Genomic DNA, 19,045 nt, shown 5'->3' with positions numbered 1-19,045 from the left:
AGCCGGGCCCGGGTCGGACCGCCGGTGCGGCACCCGGGCTAGGCGGCCCGAGGTCTTGGGAGCCCCGGGGCGGACCCCCGGCCGCGGCGGATCTGGCCCCGGCGGGACTCGCGGGCGGCGGGAGCCGGCTCCCGCCAACTTGAGCGGCTCCCCTAACAATGCGGCGGTTGGTGTCTGATGACCCTGGCGAACCGGGGCAGAGGGGTCACACCACCGGGAAAACCCGGCCAGGTAGGCCGAGATCGATGGAGCGAGGGTAGGATGCGGCAGGCAAATCTGACCTCGTCGACTTCCGGGTATTTTCAAGCAACTTGGCCGGCCAGCAACCGGGACTTGGAGCAACACCTCCAGCCGGCCGCGAGCAACTTGTGCGGCCGGGAACGGGGGAATATCCTCAGAAACACAGAAGTGTTGGTGAAAAAAAGTGCACGAAATTAGAGCAATGGCTGATTTAAATATATTAATAGAAATAAAATAAATCTACTTACCTTTAGGAAACTGTTGTGTCTTCTTACCTTTTGGACTGCTGTATCTACAATGGCCTATTCAATTTTTCATAATATTTTAAATGGAGCCAAACTTAGTAACACATCTATATCACTAATGTAGCGATAGTGATTTGTTCTATTTATAGCGGACTAGGTTAGTTTGTTTTTTTACACAAGTCATTCTTTGATGACTTTAATGTCTGTATTTGTAAAAATAATTAACTTAGAATTAGTTGTTTGGGTTTTTGTGCAGTGAGAGTTGTTAATGCTTTTTTTACTTCCTTTACATTTTTTTTTACTTAAAACACCAGCTGCATTTAAGATTTTTACCTTGCTTTCAAACTTTGTATGGGGTCTATATTTAGACCTGTAAGGGACCATTTTTATATAGTTGTACTATTGAACCGATTGTCATGGATGAAGGAAGTTATTGTTCAGCAGAAACTAAATGTTTGCAGCTACTCAGGTCTAAGATAATAGGGTGTATTCACTAAACAGGGGAGCATTTAGGAGAGCTGCACTTCTTACTTATACTCTCCATTATAAATGAGCAATTTTGACAAGTTTGTTTTGTTTGCACAAGAAGCTTACTGAGGTTGGCTTTTAAAGTATTATCTGGGTGTTTAAAAGTTTAGTTCTCTTATAAACTCCCTCTTACTCGAACAACTTATACTACTTTGTACAACAGATACATTCTTTTTAAAGGGTTAATGGAAAGGAGGTACATCTTTAATCACTACGCCGAACAGTGGCAGAGTTATACATCGTAGGGACCTCGGTACATGAATATTAGAGGTGGAGCTCCCTGTAAAGGATAATACCAAATTGGTGTTATGTACCAATTTTGGTGAAAAGCGGTGCAATCATCATAGCAGGCAATAAACAACCTAGAAGTGCTGTTAAAGGGACATCCCAGCCATCATATGCACTTTAACATTTATTATGCGTTGCCTTTATTCTTCATATTCATTATCTGTCTTTATTATTTCTAAATACTCTTTTTAAAAGGTATTTACCTACAAGTTAGCAGGGATATTACTCACTTTCAGTAAAGCACAAACATACATACAAACATTATCACACACACAAATACACATGTACATTCATTCTCCATACATAGATTACACTATTTCACATTTGCACCCACCATCCTTCCTTTTTTAATGTTGTTTCAGGTAATAAAGCCATAAGACAATGTGTATGAATATATGAATACTTTATTATATTACAACATTTCAGTTAATTTGCCAGGAAAATATTTATACACCAACTCTAGGGTTAGTGATTCTAGAAATACAACCAAATTAAAGGTTGCCTCTGGACTCAGAGTTATTCTTCAGCACAAAGGAGAGGAAAACCCCCCTGGGAGGAACCTCTGAGGGACCATGGCTTGAAGAACTGCCCTCCCTTTGGGCTCCACCCTGATCTCCCGCTTCCATTCCCACCAATATCTCCCCCATCCCACCGTTTCCCTCTCGTATTTCCTTTTTCTTCCACCTCAAATTTTCTATTCTTCCATTTCTACCCCTTTATCCTCTTCTTGTATTCCCTCCCCCTATTCCCCTCTTCTTGCATTCACTTCCCCATTGTCCTCTTCTAGCATTCCCCCAATTTTCCTCTTCTTGTATTCCCTCCCCACATTTCCCTCGTCTTTCAATTCCACCCCATTTTTCACCCTTTTTTCCATTTCCCTTCCATTTCAGTTATCTCCTATATTCGCTTTTTCCATTTCCTCTCCTATTCTCCCTTCTTCCATTTTCCTCTTCTTGCACCCCATTTCACTCTACTTTCCCTTCATATCCATCTTCTTTTATTTCCCTCTTAATCCATTCCCTCCCTCATTTTCCTATTCTTCCAATTACCACCACTATTTCTCCTTTTTTCTATTTCCCATCCATTTTCAATCTTTCCATTTTCTCCCCATATTCTTCCATTTTCTTCCATTCTTCCATTTTCCTTTTCTTGCATTCCCTCCCCATATTTTCATCGTATTTAGGCTCCCCATTTCCCTCTTCAATTTCCTTTCCATACTATCTTCTTTCATTCCCCCTTCTTGCATTCTCCCTATTTTTCTCTTCTTGCATTCCCGCCTCCATTTTTTGTTTTTTACATTCCCTCCCCCCGTTTCTCCCCTCTTCCATTCCCTTCCTCATTTCCCTTTTCTTCCAATTCCTTCCCATATTTCCCACTTTTTCCATTTCCCTTCTTTTTCAGTAATCTCCTATTTCATTCTTCCTTTCCTGCTCATATTCCCCCTTCTTTCATTTCACTCTTTCCATTCCCTTTCCATTTCCCTCTTCTTGCATTCCATCTATTTGTATCTTCTTGAATTCCCTCCCTCTATTTTCATCTTCTTCACTCCCCTTTTCTTCCCTTTCATTTCCATCCCATTTTCTTTCATTTCCCTTTTCTTGTATTCCCTTGCCCAATTTCCCTCTTATAGCATTCCTTCCTCCAATTCTTCCATTTCCTCCCCCATTTTTCTCTTTTTCCTTTCTCCTCCCTAATCTCCCCTTTTCCATTTCCCTTCCATGTCAGTTATCTCCTATTTCCTCTTCTTCCATATCAGCTTCTAGTCTCTTTTCTTCAATTTAACAATGTTCCTAAACTCTTCCCACTGTTTCCCTCTTTTTCCATTTCCCTTCCATTCTATCTTATTTAATTCCCCTCTTCTTCCATTCCCTCCCACCATTTCCCTCTTCGTCCATGCTCACTGTTTTCCTCTTCTTACATTTTCTCCTTGTTTTCTCTCATCTTGCATTCCCTCTTTCCCTACCCCATTTCCCTCCTCTTCCATTCCTCTCCCCATTTTTCTTTTCTTCCATTTCCCACCCATATTCCCCCACTTTCCATTTCCATTTCCCTCTTCTTGCATCCCCCATTTTTATCTTTTTCAGTTAATTCCATCGCCTTACCCCATTTTCCTCCTGTTACACTCCCTCTTCCTCAGGTACACCCCCATTTCCTTCTTCTTTCCTGTCATTTACATCCCATCTTCTTTTATTTTCCTCTTCTTACATTTCCTCCCCAATTTTCCTCTTCTTGCATTCCCTCCCCCATTTCCCTCTTCTTGCATTCCCTCCACATTTCCCTCTTCTTGCATTTCCTCCCTCCATTTCCTTCTTCTTGCATTCCGTCCACCATTTCCCTCTTCTTGCATCCCCTCCCCATTTCCCTCTTCTTGCATTTCCTCCCTCCATTTCCCTCTTCTTGCATTTCCTCCCCCATTTCCGTCTTTTTACATTCCCTCCCCAATTTCCGTCTTCTTCCATTCTCTATGTTTTCTTCTTCTTGCATTCCCTCTGCCATATTCTTCATCTTGCATTGCCTCCCATTTGATCTTTTTTCATTTTCCTCTTCCATTCTTCCTATTTACATCTTCTTGCATAACCTCCTCCTTTTCCTTCTTCTTGCATTCCCTTCCCCATTTCCCTCATCTTCGATTCCCTCCCCCATTTTCCGTCTTCTTGCATTTCCTCCCTCTATTTCCCTCTTCTTGCATTCCCTCCCCATTTCCCTCTTCTTGTAACCCCTCCCCATTTCCCTCTTCTTGCATTTCCTCCCTCCATTTCCCTCTTCTTGCATTTCCTCCCTCCATTTCCCTCTTCTTGCATTCCTTCCCCATTTCATTCTTCTTGCATTCTCTCCCCATTTCATTCTTCTTGCATTCCCCATGTTCATGCATCCCCCCATGTTCTTCCATTTCCTAATTCTTGCATTCCCTCATTCAATTTCCACTTCTTGCATTCCCTCCCCCATTTTCGTCTTTTTACATTCCCTCCCAATTTCCGTCTTCTTGCATTCTCCCTGTTTTCTTCTTCTTGCAATTCCCTCTGCAATATTCTCCGTCTTGCATTGCCTCCCATTTTATCTTTTTTCATTTCCCTCTTCTTGCATTCCCTCCCCCATTTCCCTCTTCTTGCATTCCCTCCCTCCTTTTCCCTCTTCTTGTATTCCCCCCCCATTTCCCTCTTCTTGTATTCCCTCCCTCCTTTTCCCTCTTCTTGCATTCCCTCCCCCATTTCCCTCTTCTTGCATTCCCTCCCTCCTTTTCCCTCTTCTTGCATTCCCTCCCCCATTTTTCTCTTATTGCATTTCCTCCTCCCATTTCTCTCTCCTTGCATTCTCTCCCCCATTTCCGTCTTTTTACATTTCCTCTCCAATTTCCGTCTACTTGCATTTTCCCTGTTTCCCTCTTCTTACATCCCCCCTCCATTTCCCTCTTCTTGTATGCTCCCTATTTTCCTCTTATTGCATAACCTCCTCATTTTCCCTCTTCTTGCATTCCCCCATGTTCCTCCTCTTGCATTCCCTTACATAATTTTCATCTTCTTCAGATCCTTCCGCCCATTTCCCTCTTCTTCCATTTCTCTTCCATTTTATCTTTTTTAATTTCTCTCTTCTTGCATTCACTCTTCCCTGCATTCCACTACCCCATTTCCGTTTCAGTTATCTCCTATTTCCTCTTCTTCCATTTCAGCCTCAATACCCCTCTATTCCATTTCCTTATTCTTGCATTCCCGCCCCCAAATTCCTCCCCATTTTCCTCTTCTTGCATTCCCTCCCCCATTTCCCTCTTCTTGCATTCCCTCCCCCATTTCCCTCTTCATGCACCCCCCATTTCCCTCTTCTTGCACCCCCCCATTTCCCTCTTCTTGCATTCCCTCCCCAATTTCCTCTTCTTGCATTCCCTCCCCCATTTCCCTCTTCTTGCCTTCCCTCCCTCCTTTTCCCTCTTCTTGAATTTCCTCCCCAATTTCCCTCTACTTGTATTCCCTCCTCCATTTCCCTCTTCTTGCATTCCCTCCCCCATTTCCCTCTTCTTGCATCCCCTCCCCATTTCCCTCTTCTTACATTTCCTCCCTCCATTTGCCTCTTCTTGCATTTTCTCCCTCCATTTCATTCTTCTTGCATTCCCCCATGTTCATCCTCTTGCATTCCCTCCTCTAATTTTCATCTTCTTCATATCCTTCTGCCCATTTCCCTCTTCTTCCATTTCTCTTCCATTTTATCTTTTTTCATTTCTCTCTTCTTGCATTCCCTCCTCCCCTTTCCCCCTTCTTGCATTCCCATTCCCCATTTTCCTTCCATTTCAGTTATCTCCTATTTCCTCTTCTTCCATTTCAGCCTTTATTCCCCTTTCTTCCATTACCTAATTCTTGCATTCCCTCATTCAATTTCCTCTTATTGCATTCCCTCCACCCTTCCATCTTCTTGCATTTCAACATTTTCCCCACTTTCCATTCCCATTTCCCCTTTCTTGCACACCTATTTCCCTTTTCTTATATCCCCCATTGTCATCTTCTTCAGTTCATTCCCTCCCTTTTCCCCTTCTTCCATTTTCCTTACATTTCATCTTCTTTTCTTTTTCCTCTACTTGCATTCCATCCCCCAATTACCCTCTTCTTGTATTGCCTCACCCCATTTTCCTCTTCTTGCACTCCCTCTCCCCATCTTCTTCAGGTACATCCCCATTTCCCTCTTCTTGCACCCCCCATTTTTATCATCTTCTGTTCTTTCCCCTGCTTTTCCCTCTTCTTTCATTTTCCTTCCCTTTCATTTTTTATTTTCCTCTACTTTCATCCCATCCCATTTCCCTCTTCTTGAATCGACTCACCCCATTTTCCTCTTCTTGCACGCCCTTTCCCCCTTTCCATCTTCTTCAGGTACACCACCATTTCCCTCTTCTTTCCTTTCCTTTCATTTACATCCCATCTTCTTCAATTTCCCTCTTCTTGCATTCCCCCCATTTTCTTCTTCTTGCATTCCCTCCCCTAATTTTCATCTTCTTCGGGCCTTCCACTCATTTCTCTCTTCTTCCATTTCTTTTCCATTCTACATTCTTTCATTTCCCTCTTCTTGCATTCCTTCCCCATTTCACTTTTTGCATTCACTCCCTCATTTTTATCTTCTTACATTCTTCCTGTTTTCCTCTTTGTGCATTTCCTCCTCCCATTTCTCTCTCCTTGCATTCCCTCCCCCATTTCCGTCTTTTTACATTTCCTCTCCAATTTCCGTCTACTTGCATTTTCCCTGTTTCCCTCTTCTTGCAACCCCCTCCATTTCCCTCGTCTTGTATGTTCCCTATTTTCCTCTTATTGCATAACCTCCTCATTTTCCCTCTTCTTGCATTCCCCCATGTTCCTCCTCTTGCATTCCCTTCCATAATTTTCATCTTCTTCAGATCCTTCCGCCCATTTCCCTCTTCTGCCATTTCTATTCCATTTTATCTTTTTTTAATTTCTCTCTTCTTGCATTCACTCTTCCCTGCATTCCGCTACCCCATTTCTCTTCCGTTTCAGTTATCTCCTATTTCCTCTTCTTCCATTTCAGCCTCAATTCCCCTCTCTTCCATTTCCTTATTCTTGCATTCCCGCCCCCAAATTCCTCTTCTTGCATTCCCTCCCCCATTTCCCTCTTCTTGCATTCCCTCCCCCATTTCCCTCTTCTTGCATTTTTTCCCTCCATTTCCCTCTTCTTGTATTCCCTCCCCCATTCTCCTCTTCTTGCATTCCCCCTATTTCCCTCTTCTTGCATTCCCTCCCCCATTTCCCTCTTCTTGCATTTCATCCCTCCATTTCCCTCTTCTTGCATTTCTCTTCCATTTTATCTTTTTTCATTTCTCTCTTCTTGCATTCCCCCCCTTTTTGCATTTCCCTACCCCATTTTCCTTCCGTTTCAGTTATCTTCTATTCGCTCTTCAATGTGCTCTTCTTGCATTCCCTTCCCCATTTCTCTCTTGTTGCATTTCATCCCTCCATTTCCCTCTTCTTGCATTTCCTCCCTCCATTTCCCTCTTCTTGCATAACCTCCTCCTTTTCCCTCTTTTTGCATTCCTTCCCCATTTCATTCTTCTTGCATTCCCTCCCCATTTCATTCTTCTTGCATTCCCCAATGTTCATCCAATTGCATTCCCTCCCCCATTTCTCTCTTCTTGCATCCCCTCCCCATTTCCATCTTCTTGCAGTTCCTCCCTCCATTTCCCTCTTCTTGCATAACCTCCTCCTTTTCCCTCTTTTTGCATTCCCTCCCCCATTTCATTCTTCTTGCATTCCCCAATGTTCATCCAATTGCATTCCCTCCCCTAATTGTCATCTTCTTCAGATCCTTCTGCCCATTTCCCTCTTCTTCCATTTCTCTTCCATTTTATCTTTTTTCATTTCTCTCTTCCTGCATTCCCTCCTCCCCTTTCCCCCTTCTTGCATTCCCCTACCCCATTTTTCTTCCGTTTCAGTTTTCTCCTAGTTCTTCTTCTTCTTCCATTTCAGCCTCTTTTCCCCTTTCCTCCATTTCCTAATTCTTGCATTCCCTCATTCAATTTCCTCTTATTGCATTCCCTCCCAATTTCCGTCTTCTTGCATTCTCCCTGTTTTCTTCTTCTTGCAATTCCCTCTGCCATATTCTCCGTCTTGCATTGCATCCCAGTTTATCTTTTTGCATTTCCCTCTTCTTGCATTCCCTCCCCCATTTCCCTCTTCTTGCATTCCCTCCCCCATTTCCCTCTTCTTGCATCCCCTTCCCCATTTCCCTCTTCTTGCATCTCCTCCCCATTTCACTCTTCTTTGCATCCCCTCCCTCATTTCGCTCTTCTTGCATTCCCTCCCTATTTTCCCTTTTCTTGCATTCCCTCCTCCATTTTCCTCTTCTTGCATTCCCTCCCCCATTTCCCTCTTCTTGCATTCCCTCCCTCTATTTCCCTCTTCTTGCATTCCCTCCCCATTTCCCTCTTCATGCATTTCCTCCCTCCATTTCCCTCTTCTTGCATTCCCTCCCCCATTTCCCTCTTACATTCCCTCCCCCATTTCCCTCTTCTTGCATTTCCTCCCTCTATTTACCTCCTCTTGCATCCCCCCTTTTTCTCTTATTGCATTTCCTCCCTCCATTTCCCTCTTCTTATATCCCCCATTGTCATCTTCTTCAGTTCATCCCCCCCTTTTCCCCCTTCTTCCATTTTCCTTACATTTCATCTTCTTTTCTTTTTCCTCTACTTGCATTCCATCCCCCAATTTCCCTCTTCTTGTATTGTTTCAACCCATTTTCCTCTTCTTGCACACCCTCTCCCCATCTTCTTCAGGTACATCCCCATTCACTCTTCTTGCACCCCCCATTTTTATCATCTTCTGTTCATTCCCCTGCTTTTCCCTCTTCTTTCGTTTTCCTTCCCTTTCATCTTTTATTTTCCTCTACTTTCATCCCATCCCATTTCCCTCTTCTTGAATCGACTCACCCCATTTTCCTCTTCCTGCATTCCCCCGTGTTCCTCCTCTTGCATTCCATCCCATAATTTTCATCTTCTTCAGATCCTTCCGCCCATTTCCCTCATCTTCCATTTCTCTTTCATTTTATCTTTTTTAATTTCTTTCTTCTTGCATTCACTCTTCCCTGCATTACGCTACCCCATTTCTCTTCCGTTTCAGTTATCTCCTATTTCCTCTTCTTCCATTTCGACCTCAATTCCCCTTTCTTCCATTTCCTTATTCTTGCATTCCCGCCCCCAAATTCCTCTTCTTGCATTCCCTCCCCATTTTCCTTTTCTTGCATTCCCTCCCCCATTTCCCTCTTCTTGCATTCCCTCCCCTATTCCCTCTTCTTGCACCCCCCCATTTCCCTCTTCTTGCATTCCTTCCCCAATTTCCTCTTCTTGCATTCCCTCATTCAATTTTCCTCTTCTTGCATTCCCTCCCCCATTTCCCTCTTCTTGCATTTTCTCCCTCCATTTCCCCCTTCTTGCATTCCCTCCCCCATTTCCCTCTTCTTGCATTTTCTCCCTCCATTTCCCCCTTCTTGCATTCCCTCCCCCATTTCCCTCTTCTTGCATTCCCCCTATTTCCCTTTTCTTGCATTCCCTCCATTTCCCTCTTCTTGCATTCCCTCCCCCATTTCCCTCTTCTTGCATTCCCTTCCCCATTTCAGTCTTCTTGCATTTCATCCCTCCATTTCCCTCTTCTTGCATTTCTCTTCCATTTTATCTTTTTTCATTTCTCTCTTCTTGGATCCCCCCCCCCTTTTTGCATTCCCCTACCCCATTTCCCTTCCGTTTCAGTTATCTTCTATTCGCTCTTCAATGTGCTCTTCTGGCATTCCCTTCCCCATTTCCCTCTTGTTGCATTTCATCCCTCCATTTCCCTCTTCTTGCTTTTCCTCCCTCCATTTCCCTCTTCTTGCATAACCTCCTCCTTTTCCCTCTTTTTGCATTCTTTCCCCATTTCATTCTTCTTGCATTCCCCCCTCCATTTTATTCTTCTTGCTTTCCCCAATGTTCATCCAATTGCATTCCCTCCCCTAATTGTCATCTTCTTCAGATCCTTCTGCCCATTTCCCTCTTCTTCCATTTTTCTTCCATTTTATCTTTTTTTTTTTTTTTTTTTTTTTCGTTTCTAATTACGATGATGAATTCCCAAACAGTAACAGCAATATATATAATAAAAACAAACCACCTGCACCTGCAGCACTAATTATCAAAGACAAATTAAAACCCATGGTCACAAACAAAGTGGGGACAGCTTTTCAGTTCCTTTGTAGACAGAGACAGTTGCTGGTGGAGATACAGCGTAATAATTTACATTCACTTTGTTGCATGTTTGATGTTTTCTTTCTTCACTTTACTTTGAACATGTTTAGGGCTTAAAAAGTCGTAATATGTTAGCCACCATGATGGACACAGAACTTGCTGCAGATCCTATCACACCAGTGATTTTATCCGGCTTGGTAAATATAGGTGGGTCTCCATTAGCACATCTCACATCAGAACCATCTTTTTCTATTAAGGCCTGCACAAATGTCAAGGATTGCTCCAAAGCATATGTGTCTCTTGAGCAAGTGTCAAGAATGCGCACGCCTAAAGAAATATTTGGAAGAAGTTCTGGATCTTTGTTTATCTGATCTACAGCATACATCATGGCCTCTAGTCTGTGAATTCCTTTTTCTTTTTTAAGGTCCCCACATGGCACCCCACGTTCTCCTCTTGCATGTACTGGGAAGAGACCTCCAAGAATAATGTCGCCTTCTACTCTGATGGAGTGAGCGTATCTCCATTTTATCTTTTTTCATTTCTCTCTTCCAGCATTCTCTCCTCCCCTTTCCCCCTTCTTGCATTCTCCTACCCCATTTTCCTTCCGTTTCAGTTATCTCCTATTTCTTCTTCTTCCATTTCAGCCTCTATTCCCCTTTCCTCCATTTCCTAATTCTTGCATTCCCTCATTCAATTTCCTCTTATTGCATTCCCTCCACCCTTCCCTCTTCTTGCATTTCTTAATTCAATTTCCCTCTTCTTGCATTCCCTCCCCCATTTCCGTCTTTTTACATTCCCTCCCAATTTCCGTCTTCTTGCATTCTCCCTGTTTTCTTCTTCTTGCAATTCCCTCTGCCATATTCTTCGTCTTGCATTGCCTCCCATTTTATCTTTTTTCATTTCCCTCTTCTTGCATCCCCTCCCCCATTTTCCTCTTCTTGCATTCCCTCCCCCATTTCCCTCTTCTTGCATCCCCTCCCCCCTTTCCCTCTTCTTGCATTCCCTCCCTCTATTTCCCTCTTCTTGCATTCCCTCCCCATTTCCCTCTTCTTGCATTTCCTCCCTCCATTTCCCTCTTCTTGCATTCCCTCCCCCATTTCCCTCTTACATTCCCTCCCCCATTTCCCTCTTCTTGCATTCCCTCCCCATTTCCCTCTTATTGCATTTCCTCCCTCCATTTCCCTCTTCTTGGATTCCCTCCCCCATTTCCCTCTTCTTGTATTCCCTCCTCCATTTCCCTCTTCTTGCATAACCTCCTCGTTTTCCCTCTTCTTGCATTCCCTCCACCATTTCCCTCTTCTTGCATTCCTTCCCCCATTTCCCTCTTCTTGCATTTCCTCCTTTCATTTCCCTCTTCTTGCATTCCCTCCTCCATTTCCCTCTTCTTGCATTCCCTCCCCCTTTTCCCTCTTCTTGCATTCTCCTATTTCCCTCTTCTTGCATTCCCTCCCCATTTCCCTCTTCTTGCATTCCTTCCCTCCATTTCCCTCTTCTTGCATTCCCCCTATTTCCCTCTTCTTGCATTCCCCCTATTTCCCTCCTCTTGCATTCCCTCCCCTATTTCCCTCTTCTTGCATTCCCTTCCCCATTTCCCTCTTCTTGCATTTCATCCCTCCATTTCCCTCTTCTTGCATTTCTCTTCCATTTTATCTTTTTTCATTTCTCTCTTCTTCCATCCCCCCCCGTTTTTGCATTCCCCTACCCCATTTCCCTTCCGTTTCAGTTATCTTCTATTCGCTCTTCAATGTGCTCTTCTTGCATTCCCTTCCCCATTTCCCTCTTGTTGCATTTCTTCCCTCCATTTCCCTCTTCTTGCTTTTCCTCCCTCCATTTCCCTCTTCTTGCTTTTCCTCCCTCCATTTCCCTCTTCTTGCATAACCTCCTCCTTTTCCCTCTTTTTGCATTCTTTCACCATTTCATTCTTCTTGCATTCCCTCCCCCATTTTATTCTTCTTGCATTCCCCAATGTTCATCCAATTGCATTCCCTCCCCTAATTGTCATCTTCTTCAGATCCTTCTGCCCATTTCCCTCTTCTTCCATTTTTCTTCCATTTTATCTTTTTTCATTTCTCTCTTCCTGCATTCTCTCCTCCCCTTTCTCCCTTCTTACATTCCCCTACCCCATTTTCCTTCCATTTCAGTTATCTCCTATTTCTTCTTCTTCCATTTCAGCCTCTATTCCCCTTTCCTCCATTTCCTAATTCTTGCATTCCCTCATTCAATTTCCTCTTATTGCATTCCCTCCACCCTTCCCTCTTCTTGCATTTCTTAATTCAATTTCCCTCTTCTTGCATTCCCTCCCCCATTTCCGTCTTTTTACATTCCCTCCCAATTTCCATCTTCTTGCATTCTCCCTGTTTTCTTCTTCTTGCAATTCCCTCTGCCATATTCTTCGTCTTGCATTGCCTCCTATTTTATCTTTTTTCATTTCCCTCTTCTTGCATCCCCTTCCCCATTTCCCTCTTCTTGCATCCCCTCCCCCATGTTCCTCTTCTTGCATTCCCTCCCCCTTTTCCCTCTTCTTGCATTCCCTCCCTCTATTTCCCTCTTCTTGCATTCCCTCCCCATTTCCCTCTTCTTGCATTTCCTCCCTCCATTTCCCTCTTCTTGTATTCCCTCCTCCATTTCCCTCTTCTTGCATAACCTCCTCGTTTTCCCTCTTCTTGCATTCTCTCCCCCATTTCCCTCTTCTTGCATTCCTTCCCCCATTTCCCTCTTCTTGCATTTCCCTCTTAGTGCATTCCCTCCCCCATTTCCCTCTTCTTGCATTCCCTCCCCCTTTTCCCTCTTCTTGCATTCCCTCCCCATTTCCCTCTTCTTGCATTCCCTCCCTCCATTTCCCTCTTCTTGCATTCCCTCCCTCCATTTCCCTCTTCTTGCATTCTCCCTATTTCCCTCTTCTTGCATTCCCCCTATTTCCCTCTTCTTGCATTCTCTCCCCCATTTCCCTCTTCTTGCATTGCCTTCCCCATTTCCCTCTTCTTGCATTTCATCCCTCCATTTCTCTCTTCTTGGATTCCCCCCCTTTTTGCATTCCCCTACCACATTTCCCTTCCGTTTCAGTTATCTTCTATTCGCTCTTCAATGTGCTCTTCTTGCATTCCCTTCCCCATTTCCCTCTTGTTGCATTTCATCCCTCCATTTCCCTCTTCTTGCATAACCTCCTCCTTTTCCCTCTTTTTACATTTCCTCTCCAATTTCCGTCTACTTCCATTTTCCCTGTTTCCCTCTTCTTGCATTCCCCCTCCATTTCCCTCTTCTTGTATGCTCCCTATTTTCCTCTTATTGCATAACCTCCTCATTTTCCCTCTTCTTGCATTCCCCCATGTTCCTCCTCTTGCATTCCCTTCCGCCCATTTCTCTTCCATTTTATCTTTTTTAATTTCTCTCTTCTTGCATTCACTCTTCCCTGCATTCCACTACCCCATTTCTCTTCCGTTTCAGTTATCTCCTATTTCCATTTCAGCCTCAATTCCCCTCTCTTCCATTTCCTTATTCTTGCATCCCCCCCAAATTCCTCTTCTTGCATTCCCTCCCCATTTTCCTCTTCTTGCATTCCCTCCCCCATTTCCCTCTTCTTGCATTCCCTCCCCCATTTCCCTCTTCATGCACCCCCCAATTTCCCTCTTCTTGCACCCCACCATTTCCCTCTTCTTGCATTCCCTCCCCAATTTCCTCTTCTTGCATTCCCTCCCCCATTTCCCTCTTCTTGCATTCCCTCCCCAATTTCCCTCTTCTTGTATTCCCTCCCCCATTTCCCTCTTCTTGCATAACCTCCTCGTTTTCCCTCTTCTTGCATTCCCTCCCCCATTTCCCTCTTCTTGCATTTTCTCCCCCATTTCCCTCTTCTTGCATTCCCTTCCCCATTTCCCTCTGAATCGACTCACCCCATTTTCCTCTTCTTGCACGCCCTTTCCCCCTTTACATCTTCTTCAGGTACACCACCATTTCCCTCTTCTTTCCTTTCATTTACATCCCATCTTCTTCAATTTCCCTCTTCTTGCATTCCCCCCATTTTCCTCTTCTTGCATTCCCTCCCCCATTTCCCTCTTCTTGCATTTTCTCCCCCATTTCCCTCTTCTTGCATTCCCTTCCCCATTTCCCTCTTCTTGCATTTCATCCCTCCATTTCCCTTTTCTTGCATTTCTCTTCCATTTGATCTTTTTTCATTTTTCTCTTCTTGCATTCCCCCCTTTTTGCATTCCCCCCTTTCTGCATTCCCCTACCCCATTTCCCTTCCGTTTCAGTTATCTTCTATTCGCTCTTCAGTGTGCTCTTCTTGCATTCCCTTCCCCATTTCCCTCTTGTTGCATTTCATCCCTCCATTTCCCTCTTCTTGCATAACTTCCTCCTTTTCCCTCTTTTTGCATTCCTTCCCCATTTCATTCTTCTTGCATTCCCTCCCCCATTTCATTCTTCTTGCATTCCCCAATGTTCATCCAATTGCATTCCCTCCCCCATTTCTCTCTTCTTGCATCCCCTCCCCATTTCCATCTTCTTGCAGTTCCTCCCTCCATTCCCCTCTTCTTGCATAACCTCCTCCTTTTCCCTCTTTTTGCATTCCCTCCCCCATTTCATTCTTCTTGCATTCCCCAATGTTCATCCAATTGCATTCCCTCCCCTAATTGTCATCTTCTTCAGATCCTTCTGCCCATTTCCCTCTTCTTCCATTTCTCTTCCATTTTATCTTTTTTCATTTCTCTCTTCCTGCATTCCCTCCTCCCCTTTCCCCCTTCTTGCATTCCCCTACCCCATTTTCCTTCCGTTTCAGTTATCTCCTATTACTTCTTCTTCCACTTCAGCCTCTATTCCCCTTTCCTCCATTTCCTAATTCTTGCATTCCCTCATTCAATTTCCTCTTATTGCATTCCCTCCACCCTTCCCTCTTCTTGCATTTCTTAATTCAATTTCCCTCTTCTTCCATTCCCTCCCCCATTTCCGTCTTTTTACATTCCCTCCCAATTTCCGTCTTCTTGCATTCTCCCTGTTTTCTTCTTCTTGCAATTCCCTCTGCTATATTCTCCGTCTTGCATTGCCTCCCATTTTATCTTTTTTCATTTCCCTCTTCTTTCATTCCCTCCCCCATTTCCCTCTTCTTGCATCCCCTCCCCCATTTTCCTCTTCTTGCATTCCCTCCCCCATTTCCCTCTTCTTGCATTCCCTCCCCCATTTCCCTCTTCTTGCATTCCCTCCCTCTATTTCCCTCTTCTTGCATTCCCTCCCCATTTCCCTCTTCTTGCATTTCCTCCCTCCGTTTCCCTCTTCTTGCATTCCCTCCCCATTTCCCTTTTACATTCCCTCCCCCCATTTCCCTCTTCTTGCATTCCTTCCCCATTTCCCTCTTCTTGCATTTCCTCCCTCTATTTCCCTCTTCTTGCATTCCCTCCCCATTTCCCTCTTATTGCATTTCCTTCCTCCATTTCCCTCTTCTTGCATTCCCTCCCCCTTTTCCCTCTTCTTGCATTCCCTCCCCCATTTCCCTCTTCTTGTATTCCCTCCCCCATTTCCCTCTTCTTGCATAACCTCCTCGTTTTCCCTCTTCTTGCATTCCCTCCCCCATTTCCCTCTTCTTGCATCCCCTCCCCCATTTCCCTCTTCTTGCATTCCCTCCCCCTTTTCCCTCTTCTTGCATTCCCATTTCCCTCTTCTTGCATACCCTCCCCATTTCCCTCTTCTTGCATTCCTTCCCTCCATTTCCCTCTTCTTGCATTCTCCCTATTTCCCTCTTCTTGCATTCCCCCTATTTCCCTCTTCTTAAATTCCCTTCCCTATTTCCCTCTTCATGCATTTCATCCCTCCATTTCCCTTTTCTTGCATTCCCTTCCCCATTTCCATCTTCTTGCACTCCCTTCCCCATTTCCCTCTTCTTGCATTTCATCCCTCCATTTCTCTCTTCTTGCATTTCTCTTCCATTTTATCTTTTTTCATTTCTCTCTTCTTGCATTCCCCCCCAATTTTGCATTCCCCTACCCCATTTCCCTTCCGTTTCAGTTATCTTCTATTCGCTGTTTAATGTGCTCTTCTTGCATTCCCTTCCCCATTTCCCTCTAGTTGCATTTCATCCCTCCATTTCCCTCTTCTTGCACCCCCCCATTTCCCTCTTCTTGCATTCCCTCCCCAATTTCCTCTTCTTGCATTCCCTCCCCCATTTCCGTCTTCTTGCATTCCCTCCCCAATTTCCCTCTTCTTGTATTCCCTCCCCATTTCCCTCTTCTTGCATAACCTCCTCGTTTTCCCTCTTCTTGCATTCCCTCCCCCATTTCCCTCTTCTTACATTTTCTCCCCCATTTTCCTCTTCTTGCACACCCTTTCCCCCTTTCCATCTTCTTCAGGTACACCACCATTTCACTCTTCTTTCCTTTCATTTACATCCCATCTTCTTCAATTTCCCTCTTCTTGCATTCCCCCCATTTTCCTCTTCTTGTATTCCCTCCCCCATTTCCCTCTTCTTGCATTCCCTTCCCCATTTCCCTCTTCTTGCATTTCATCCCTCCATTTCCCTCTTCTTGCATTTCTCTTCCATTTTATCTTTTTTCATTTCTCTCTTCTTGCATTCCCCCCCTTTTGCATTCCCCTACTCCATTTCCCTTCTGTTTCAGTTATCTTCTATTCGCTCTTCAATGTGCTCTTCTTGCATTCCCTGCCCCATTTCCCCCTATTGTACTTCCTCCCATTTGCCATGCTTCCTGTGTAAGCACTGCCAAATTAACAAATGCTTTCACACTGTATGTCAGAACTTCTTCCATTTCTCTTCCATTTTATCTTTTTTCATTTCTCTCTTCCTGCATTCCCTCCTCCCCTTTCCCCCTTCTTGCATTCCCCTACCCCATTTTCCTTCCGTTTCAGTTATCTCCTATTTCTTCTTCTTCCACTTCAGCCTCTATTCCCCTTTCCTCCATTTCCTAATTCTTGCATTCCCTCATTCAATTTCCTCTTATTGCATTCCCTCCACCCTTCCCTCTTCCTGCATTTCTTAATTCAATTTCCCTCTTCTTGCATTCCCTCCCCCATTTCCGTCTTTTTACATTCCCTCCCAATTTCCGTCTTCTTGCATTCTCCCTGTTTTCTTCTTCTTGCAATTCCCTCTGCTATATTCTCCGTCTTGCATTGCCTCCCATTTTATCTTTTTTCATTTCCCTCTTCTTTCATTCCCTCCCCCATTTCCCTCTTCTTGCATTCCCTCCCCCATTTCCCTCTTCTTGCATTCCCTCCCCCATTTCCCTCTTCTTGAATTCCCTCCCTCTATTTCCCTCTTCTTGCATTCCCTCCCCATTTCCCTCTTCTTGCATTTCCTCCCTACATTTCCCTCTTCTTGCATTCCCTCCCCCATTTCCCTTTTACATTTCCTCCCTCTATTTCCCTCTTCTTGCATTCCCTCCCCATTTCCCTCTTATTGCATTTCCTCCCTCCATTTCCCTCTTCTTGCATTCCCTCCCCCTTTTCCCTCTTCTTGCATTCCCTCCCCCATTTCCCTCTTCTTGTATTCCCTCCCCCATTTCCCTCTTCTTGCATAACCTCCTCGTTTTCCCTCTTTTTGCATTCCCTCCCCCATTTCCCTCTTCTTGCATCCCCTCCCCCATTTCCCTCTTCTTGCATTCCCTCCCCTTTTCCCTCTTCTTGCATTCCCCCTATTTCCCTCTTCTTGCATTCCCTCCCCATTTCCCTCTTCTTGCATTCCTTCCCTCCATTTCCCTCTTCTTGCATTCTCCCTATTTCCCTCTTCTTGCATTCCCCCTATTTCACTCTTCTTGAATTCCCTTCCCTATTTCCCTCTTCATGCATTTCATCCCTCCATTTCCCTTTTCTTGCATTCCCTCCCCCATTTCCCTCTTCTTGCATTCCCTTCCCCATTTCCCTCTTGTTGCATTTCCTCCCTCCATTTCCCTCTTCTTACATTTCTCTTCCATTTTATCTTTTTTTGCATTCCCCCCCCTTTTGCATTCCCCTACTCCATTTCCCTTCTGTTTCAGTTATCTTCTATTCGCTCTTCAATGTGCTCTTCTTGCATTCCCTGCCCCATTTCCCCCTATTGTACTTCCTCCCATTTGCCATGCTTCCTGTGTAAGCACTGCCAAATTAACAAATGCTTTCACACTATATGTCAGAACAGATAACATCATGTTCTAAACCTCACTTATATGCAAAAGTCAAAGTGAACAGCTGTTCATATTGTGAATTGAAACTAATATATCCCCTGTATTGTATTCTGTTGTTTGAAGGACTGCCCTTCATTTGGTCTTTACAGTTTTTTTTTACCATTCCTTTGACAATTTTTCAATACTTTTAACAATTTTCATAAACTCTTAACACGGTTAGCAAAAGATTCACCTGTGTATGCTATACAATTAACACATTTCTTGTTGCTTTGACACAAACTGCATATAGTCAAAGTGAACAGCTGTTCATATTGTGAATTGAAACTAATATATCCCCTGTATTGTATTCTATTGCTACAGAGAAACAGCTGATTGAAGTTATGCAAATACAGTAAGAGGCAAACAGAGTTTGAAAGCATTACTCACGTTTAACGTATGGATTGTGAGGCTGCATTAAAGCTCCAAGTCTGCAGGCACTGCGTTCATGCTGGTGAAGGCTGTGAAGATGTGTCTGTAGTAGATGAAATGTTGCAGCAGTTACCGATGCTTGTCATTGTGACATAACAGCATTGTCTCTTTATCATATCACTACTGATGCTAACTGTCCTAGATGATTTTAAAGGGATAGTCCCATATTTTCTGCTGTTCCTTCATAAATTGTTTATTTCTATAGCTGTAAAAGATCAATATATCAACTGTTTTTGTTTCAAACAGCCAAGTAAAACTGTTTAACCTCTTAAGGACTAGAGCAAGTTTCATGCTTTTACTATGTCTCTGTTAATATTAGTTTGTGTAAGAAAGAATTACCAATTTAAATAGACCTATATAAACACAACTTTTATCTATACAAATAATGTATTAAGCATTCACTGAGCTTCATGTGCTTTATAATAGAAACAGACATACGGTATTTTTACCACAAATCTGACAGAAATGTGTGTTTGCGTGCG

The 19,045-nt window shown here is 43.9% G+C and overlaps 1 long non-coding RNA gene across 1 annotated transcript; it reads right to left on the bottom strand.

Annotated features, from left to right (window-relative positions):
* Window positions 1-11,819: 11,819 nt before the first annotated feature.
* LOC128475404 (uncharacterized) lies at window positions 11,820-18,482 on the bottom strand. Its single transcript, XR_008346500.1, has 3 exons — window positions 18,421-18,482; window positions 18,093-18,181; window positions 11,820-11,843 (listed from the first exon to the last, which is right to left on the bottom strand). It is a non-coding gene; the product is annotated as an uncharacterized LOC128475404 (long non-coding RNA).
* Between the last annotated feature and the right edge of the window lie 563 nt (window positions 18,483-19,045).

Source organism: Spea bombifrons, chromosome 1 (genome assembly GCF_027358695.1).
Source record: "Spea bombifrons isolate aSpeBom1 chromosome 1, aSpeBom1.2.pri, whole genome shotgun sequence".
NCBI lineage: Eukaryota > Metazoa > Chordata > Amphibia > Anura > Pelobatidae > Spea > Spea bombifrons.
The sequence above is the reverse complement of the archived record's forward strand: the minus strand, read 5'-3'. Positions and strand labels throughout refer to the sequence as shown.